This window comes from Pristiophorus japonicus, chromosome 4 (assembly GCF_044704955.1).
Source record: "Pristiophorus japonicus isolate sPriJap1 chromosome 4, sPriJap1.hap1, whole genome shotgun sequence".
NCBI classification, from domain to species: Eukaryota; Metazoa; Chordata; class Chondrichthyes; family Pristiophoridae; genus Pristiophorus; species Pristiophorus japonicus.
In genome coordinates, this window is record NC_091980.1 from 154,603,525 (window position 1) to 154,612,001 (window position 8,477).

The 8,477-nt window shown below is 53.9% G+C and overlaps 1 non-coding gene across 1 annotated transcript; it reads right to left on the minus strand.

Moving 5' to 3' along the window:
- Nucleotides 1–8,118: 8,118 nt before the first annotated feature.
- Nucleotides 8,119–8,200, minus strand: trnas-gcu (transfer RNA serine (anticodon GCU)). The gene has a single exon. It is a non-coding gene; the product is annotated as a tRNA-Ser (tRNA).
- Nucleotides 8,201–8,477: the final 277 nt, after the last annotated feature.

An 8,477-nucleotide genomic window follows, 5' to 3' on the forward strand; every position in this document is an offset into this window, starting at 1 on the left:
GTAAACCACCAGAGAGACTCAACCTGTGATCCCAATAAGACTTTTGAGGGGAGGTGATATCATGTATTGAACCAGCATTGTAACCCATGTATAATCTGACCTAAGTTGTACACTGAGAGAACAATGACCACTAGGTGGGAGACACTTCTAACTTGGGCCTTCAGGTACAAAAGGGGAAGCTCCACCCACCTTCATCACTTGGAGTGCTAAGGAATAAAGGACAGGTCATAGACTGACCTTCTCTCAAGCATGGGCCTCGTGTACATTTATACTGTATAGTAAGGGGACCTATCACTATGTGTGCAAAGGCTGCGGCCAAAAGGGCCACCCACAGCGAATGTGCAGAAGAACTGCGACTCAAAACGTGGCAGAGGAGTCGGCAGGAGGTTTCCGATCCAGCAAGAATCATAAAGTACAAGCTACAGAGGCGACTCAGCCCGAGGGAGCAGTGCACGGGGTGCACACCTTCACTCCCAAAAGTCCCCCATGATGATGAAAGTCAAGATAAATGGCATTCCTGTTTCCATGGAGTTGAACACGGGGCGAGTCAGTCACTTATGAGCCAGAAGGCATTTGAGAGGCTGTGGGGCAACAAAGAACAAAGACCCAAGCTGAGCCCGATTCAGACAAAGCTGCGCGCTTACACCAAGGAACTGATCCCAGTTATCGGCAGTGCGAACGTAAAAGTATCCTATGATGGAGAAATACACGAATTGTCACTGTGGGTTGTACCAGGCGACGGGCCAACGCTGCTTGGCAGAAGCTGGATGGGGAAGATTCGGTGGAACTGGGAAGACGTCAGAGAACTATCTTCAGTGGACGATGCTTCCTGTGCTCAAGTGCTGAGCAAGTTCCCATCCTTATTTGAACCAGGCACTGGCAACTTCACAGGTGCCAAAGTACAGATCCACTTGGTCCCCGAGGCATGACCTGTTCATCACAAGGCTCGAGCGGTCCCTTACATGATGAGGGAGAAAGTGGACAGACTTCAACGTGAGGGAACCATATCACCAGTTGAATTCAACGAATGGGCCAGCCCGATCGTTCCGGTACTTAAGAGCGATGGCACGGTCAGAATCTGCGGCGACTACAAGGTAACGATCAACCAAGTTTCATTACAGGACTAGTACCCGCTACCCAAAGCTGATGATCTCTTTGCGACATTAGCAGGGGGAAAGGCGTTCACCAAGTTGGATCTAACCTCCGCTTACATAACCCAGGGGCTGGCTGAGTCGTTGAAAAAATTAACGTGCATTAACACACACAAGGGACTGTTTTTGTATCACAGGTGCCCGTTCAGGATCCGCTTGGCTGTAACCATCTTCCAAAGGAACATGGAGAGTCTGTTAAAATCGGTTCCACGCACCGTTATATTTCAGGATGACATCCTAATCACTGGTAGCGACATCACCGAACACCTGCACAACCTGCAAGAAGTTTTAAGTTGATTAAACAGAGTCGGACTCCGGTTGAAACGATCCAAGTGTGTCTTCCTGGCGCCAAAGGTAGAATTCCCACGGACTTGAAGACAGAGACCATCAAGAATGCACCCAGACCACGAAATGTAACGGAGCTGCACTTGTTCCTGGGACTCCTCAACTATTTCGGTAACTTTCTTCCAGGGTTGAGCACCTTGCTCGAACCGTTGCACAAGTTGCTACGCAAAGGAGACGACTGGGTTTGGGGTCAAAATCAAGAGGCTGCCTTCAAAAAGACCAGAAACTTGCTGTGTTCAAACAAGTTGCTTGTATTGTATGACCCAGGCAAACGTCTAGTTTTAGCATGTGACGCGTCGTCATACGGTGTTGGGTGTGTTTTACAGCAAGCAAAAGTAGCGGGCAAACTCCAACTGGTTGAATATGCGTCTAGAAGTCTATCCAAGGCCGAAAGAGCCTACAGTATGGTCGAGAAGGAGGCTTTGGCCTGTGTCTATGAGGTAAAAAAAATGCACCAGTATTTGTTCGGACTCAGGTTCGAGTTAGAAACCGACCACAAGCCCATAATCTTACTGTTTTCGGAAAGCAAAGACATAAGCACCAATGCTTCATCGTGAATCCAAAGATGGGCACTAACACTGTTGTCCTACGATTATATGATCCGCCACAGGCCAGGCACTGAGAACTGCGCCGATGCTACTGTTGCCCACCACCGGGTTGGAAATGGCGCAGCCCACAGACCTGTGCCTGGTCATGGACGTCTTCGAAAGCAAAGGGTCACCCGTAACGGCCCGCCAGATCAGGACCTGGACCAACCAGGACCCCGTGTTATCTCTTGTAAAAAGTTGCGCCCTCAATGGGGGCTGGTCAGCGGTCCCAAGAGGAATGCAAGACGAGATAAAGTCGTTTCACCGTCGTAAAGATGAAATGTCCATCCAATCGGATTGTCTCCGCATCGTCCTGCCAAAAAAGGCAGGGCAACCTTCATACGCGACCTACAGAGTGACCGCCCAGGCATAGTCATGATGAGGGCTATCGCCAAGTCCCACGTCTGGTGGACTGGCATTGACTCGGACTTGGAGTCGTGTGTGCGCCAGTGTAACACTTGCTCACAATTGAGCAATGCCCCCAGGGAGGCTCCACTTAGCCTTCAAAACCATGGTCCAGGATCCACATAGATTATGCAGGCCCCTTTCTAGGAAAAATGTTCTTCGTTGTAGTGGACGCCTACTCTAAGTGGATCGAATGTGCAATACTGGCACGTGTAATCCAGCACGTCCACCGCCACCGTTGAAAGCCTCAGGGCTATGTTCGCCACCCATGGCTTGCCTGACATTCTGGTCAGCGACAATGGTCATTGGTTCACCAGCTCGGAATTCAATGAATTCATGACCCACATGGCATCAAGCATGTCAGGTCTGCCCCGTTCATGCCCGCATCCAACAGCCAAGCGGAGCGGGCAGTCCAAACCATAAAGCAGAGCTTGAAATGCGTCACAGAAGGCTCCTTACAAACCCGGCTATCCCAGGTGCTGATCAATTACAGGACACGACCCCACTCGCTTAGCGGGGTCCCCCCTGCGGAGTTACTAATGAAATGTGCACTCAAAACCAGGCTCTCCTTAGTCCACCCTCACCTCAACGATCAGGTGAAAACCAGACATTATCGGCAAAACATGTACCATGATCGCACGGCTGTATCACGCGACAGTGCTGTAAACGACCCGGTGTTTGTGCTGAATCACGGTCATGGTCCCAAATGGGTCGCTGGCACTGTTTTAGCCAAGGAGGAGAATAGAGTGTTTGTTATCAAACTGCTTAACGGACAAACGTGCAGAAAGCATTAGGATCAGACCAAATTGCGATTTACAGGTAACCAGGAACTACTGGGAGAGGACCTTACCTTCAACAATCTACCTACACACACCCAATCAACAACAGACCTAGCTGCCAACCACGAGAATGACCCCACCATCTCCGACAGTCCAGTCAGACCAACAGCGCTGCAAGACAGCAGTGGCCCGACCAACTCACCCATGCCAGAAGTGACACTCAGACAATCAACCAGGGAGCGCAGAGTTCCGGATCGCCTCAACCTGTAACTAACTCGCATCAAAGACTCTGGGAGGGAATGTTGTCATATATGTATACTCTGTACATACTATGCTGGTACCACTAGAGGGTGTAACTGTGGGAGGCCCAGGCAGGAGTGGTATAAAAAGCTGGTCACCACATTGCTGCCTCACTCTCAGTTACAATAAAGAGACTAAGGTCAAAGTAGTTAAAACACAGCACTAGGCCTTGTGGAGTTATTCTAGAGATAAGTAGAGACATATTACCAGACAGCACTAGGCCTTGTGGAGTTATTCTAGAGATAAGTAGAGACATATTACCTGTAAATACTGACACACTCCCGATGTCCCCCTGTAAATACTTACACACTCCTGGGGAACCCTGTAAATACTGACACACTCCCGGGGATCCCCTGTAAATACTGACACATTCCTGGGGACTCCTGTAAATACTGACACACACTCCTGGGGACCCCCTGTAAATACTGACACACTCCTGGGGAACCCTGTAAATACTGACACACTCCTGGGGGCTCCTGTAAATACTGTCACACTCCTGGGGACCCCCTGTAAATACTGACACAGTCCTGGGGGCTCCTGTAAATACTGACACACTCCTGGGGGCCCCTGTAAATACTGACACATTCCTGGGGACCCCCTGTATATTCTGACACATTCCCGGGGGCACCCTGTAAATACTGACACACTCCCGGGGACACCCTGTAAATACTGACACACTCCCGGGGACCCCCTGTAAATACTGACACACTCCTGGGGACCCCTGTAAATACTGACACACTCCCGGGGACCTCCTGTAAATACTGACACACTCCTGGGGACCTCCTGTAAATACTGACACACTCCCGGGGACCCTCTGTAAATACTGACACACTCCCGGGGACCCCCTGTAAATACTGACACACTCCTGGGGCACCCTGTAAATACTGACACACTCCCGGGGACCCCCTGTAAATACTGACACACTCCCGGGGACCCCCTGTAAATACTGACACACTCCTGGGGAACCCTGTAAATACTGACACACTCCCGGGGACCCCCTGTAAATACTGACACACTCTCAGAAAATGATGTTGGAGTCACTCCCCTCCCCTGATAGCTGAATGCAATTGAAGGGTGTCTGACTGGAGGTACAGTAACACCCCCGCCCCTCCCCCCCCCCCACGCCCCCTCCCCTGGAGCCTGACGCTGCTGCGCCGTGTAAAGTGACCCCATGAAGGGGGCAGTTACACACAGGCGATTCCTGTCTCCCAACACCAGCCCGTGACTCACAGCGATTCACACTCAGTGACGGAGCAAACTGATTTCCAGCCCTTTGTTAGACTCTGGAAACCTGCAGCACAGATACCTCGTGTAGCAGTCCTTGGACTTCAGCAGTCCCCACTCCCCGCCCCCAAACCCTGCACTCTGTTCCGCCAAACATCACAAGCATTTTCCGTTCGCCTCATGTGTTGCAAGGAGAGAGAACGTTTACTTACCACTCGGCACCTGGCTATGGGAGTGTGCTCCAGGAGAGCGCGGCGATCCCTACTTACAGGCTGTGACTCACAGCAAGCCTCTGCTTGTTCAAACACTCCAGAGTAAGATCCTTCTTGCAGGTACGGAGCCTCAGCAACTGATTCACCAATTGGCAGAGGTTTCTCAGCACGTCCCGTGGCATACTCACAGGAAAGCCCCTGAACGGGCAATCTCAGCTCAGGACCCTCACCCAACCACCCCTTGCACCACCCCCCCCCCCACCCCCACTCCACCCTCCTCCCACCTTCCTCTCTCTTGTCTTTTCTTAAACTCACTTTCTTTACACAGTGAGTCAGCTGCAGCAATGGGTTGGTCAGAGTCCGTTCCCGTCCGCTCCTTCCCTGCTGCCTCTTCAGCTCCCCAGGCACCGACTCACCCCTTGGCACACCACCCCAAGCCACTCTTCATTCGCAAGGCCGTGTAGCCAGGACATTCAACCACAGAGGCCTTCACACCTGAGCCCAATCCTGTCCTTTACCAGTGACCGCACTGCCGTACGTTGCAGCAAGGTGGTGCTGCAACCCTGGCCCAGAAGGCACTGAGGCCAACAGTACAGTCCCTAACAACAAGCAATCAAACCCATAAGCAGAGCATGGCTTCATGCTCCAGCAGGCTGGGTGGGTGCACGGGCATATCGTCAGGCTAGAGTGTAAGGGCACTGAGTTAATCGGTAGGGATATACAGCGGCATACCCCAAATTACTGCTCCCTCTGTCCCTCACCGTTGAGAGGTAGCGTGTCCTGATCTGAATACACAGGGCAACAGACAGTGACATCGTCATCATCATCATCGGCAGTCCCTCGGAATCGAGGAAGACTTGCTTCCACTCTAAAAATGAGTTCTCAGGTGACTGTACAGTCCAATACGAGAACCACAGACCCTGTCACAGGTGGGACAGATAGTTGTTGAGGGAAAGGGTATGTGGGACTGGTTTGCCGCACGCTCCTTCCGCTGCCTGCACTTGGTTTCTGCATGCTCTCGGCGATGAGACTCGAGGTGCTCCACTTAGGACACAGCAGAGCTATCAGCCCACAATAAAAGGCAGGAAAGAGGGGGAGAGAATTATAAATGTCTCCTGCATTCAGCCAACCACTTGTTTCTGATTAGTTTTTAAGTGTACCTACTACTCCCACCCCACTCCCAACCCCCACCCCCCCTACCCCCCAATCCTCCCCACCCCACTCCCATCCCCAACTGCCCCACCCCCCCCACCCTACCCCCCAACCCGCCCCACCCCACTCCCACCCCCCACCGCCCCACTCCCACCCTACCCCCCAACCCACCCCACCCACCACCCCACTCCCACCCCCCACCGCCCCACTCCCACCCTACCCCCCAACCCACCCCACCCCACTCCCATCCCCCACCGCCCCACCCTACCTCCCAACCCACCCCACCCCACTCCCACCCCCCCACTCCCACCCTACCCCCCAACCCACCCCACCCCACTCCCATCCCCCACCGCCCCACCGCCCCACCCTACCTCCCAACCCACCCCACCCCACTCCCACCCCCCACCGCCCCACTCCCACCCTACCCCCCAACCCACCCCACCCCACTCCCATCCCCCACCGCCCCACCGCCCCACCCTACCCCCCACCGCCCCACTCCTACCCTACCCCCCAACCCACCCCACCCCCACCCACCACTGCCCCACCCCCCCCACCCACCCCACCCCACTCCCACCCACCACTGCCCCACCCCCCCCACCCTACCCCCCAACCCGCCCCACCCCACTCCCATCCCCCACCGCCCCACCCCTCCCCACCCCACCCCCTCAACCCGCCCCACCCCCCCACTGTCGGGATGTGACTGTAATGTGTGCACCTGTGCGTATGCTCACAGGTTTGTAGAGTTCTTGTGGTGTCCACCGGTACGCTCGCGGCCTTCTGCGAAAGGTGGGCACCGGAGAGACTGGAGTGCATCATCACCCCCGGCAACCAAAGTTTAATTTGTTTTATTGCCGGGTTTTAGTGTCCCCTCCCATTTTACAGGGGGCACTTGTATAATTTGTGGGTTTAGTGCCCCAAAAAAAACCCACAAAAAAACTCCCAAAAAAGGGCACTTGAAAACTGTTTGAAGTGTCCCCCTCCTTTAATTAGGGGCACTTGATTATTAGTTTACAACAAAATAGTTGTAGAGCTGTTGAGTTGAGAACATCACGTGATGTTCACAAGGCTCAATAAAATCCCAGCCAGTTGGGTTCGGGGGATCCACGATGGGGCAGGTGGTTGTGAGCCTGGTGGATGAATTGGTAATGTGTAGTGTGATTGTTAAACCTTTGCTAATAAACCAACTAGTTCTTAATAGTGACGTGTTGCTATGAATTCTTAAGCAAATAACCCATGAAGCAAATACATTACAATAACCATTAATGTTTATGTGACACACCAAAGGTCACTACACTCTGACCCCTGGCCTGGGGCCCTGCTCCTGGTCACTACACACTGACCGCTGGGGTCAGCCTGGGGCCCTGCTCCTGGTCACTACACTCTGACCCCTGGGGTCAGCCTGGGGCCTTGCTCCTGGTCACTACACTCTGACCCCTGGCCTGGGGCCCTGCTCCTGGTCACTACACACTGACCGCTGGGGTCAGCCTGGGCCCTGCACCTGGTCACTACACACTGACCCCTGGGGTCAGCCTGGGGCCTTGCTCCTGGTCACTACACACTGACCCCTGGCCTGGGGCCTTGCTCCTGGTCACTACACACTGATCCCCGGGGTCAGCCTGGGGCCCTGCCCCTGGTCACTACACTCTGACCCCTGGGGTCAACCTGGGGCCCTGTTCCTGGTCATTACACACTGACCCCTGGCCTGGGGCCCTGCTCCTGGTCACGACACTTGAGAATTCACACAAAATCCATTATGGTTGTGAAAGGTGCTATTTAAATGCAAGTCTTTGTTTACAGGGAGGGGGAATGGACCCTTGGGACCAGGGAAGGGGCAGGCAGTGAGACAGACTGAACTGACAGGGTGAATGGTAAAAATAAAATAATAATTAATGACTTGAAACTGTGAATGGCGCAGTTTGATGAACCCTCAGTATATATTATATATATTTATATAAAAGGGTGTCGACGAGGATGGGATTCGAACCCACGCGTGCAGAGCACAATGGATTAGCAGTCCATCGCCTTAACCACTCGGCCACCTCGTCACAGGCTGGACCAGGCGCCAATCACACGCCTAATAAAGGCAAGCCGCGCCCTCAGCGCGCTCCACTGCCGAGTGGATGCGGGCGCGGGCCCAGGCCCCAGCGTCGCGCGCTCCCGCCAGCTGGTCACCGCGCATGTGCGGCTTGCGGGTCGGCGAGGGGTGGCCGTCAGCGGCTGTTGTGCGCAGCTGCGAAGTGAAGGAGTGCCGGCAGCCAGTGATTGATGCACAATGCTCGGTGTTACACAACTCTATACAGGTGTGAACCACAGGGCTGCAGT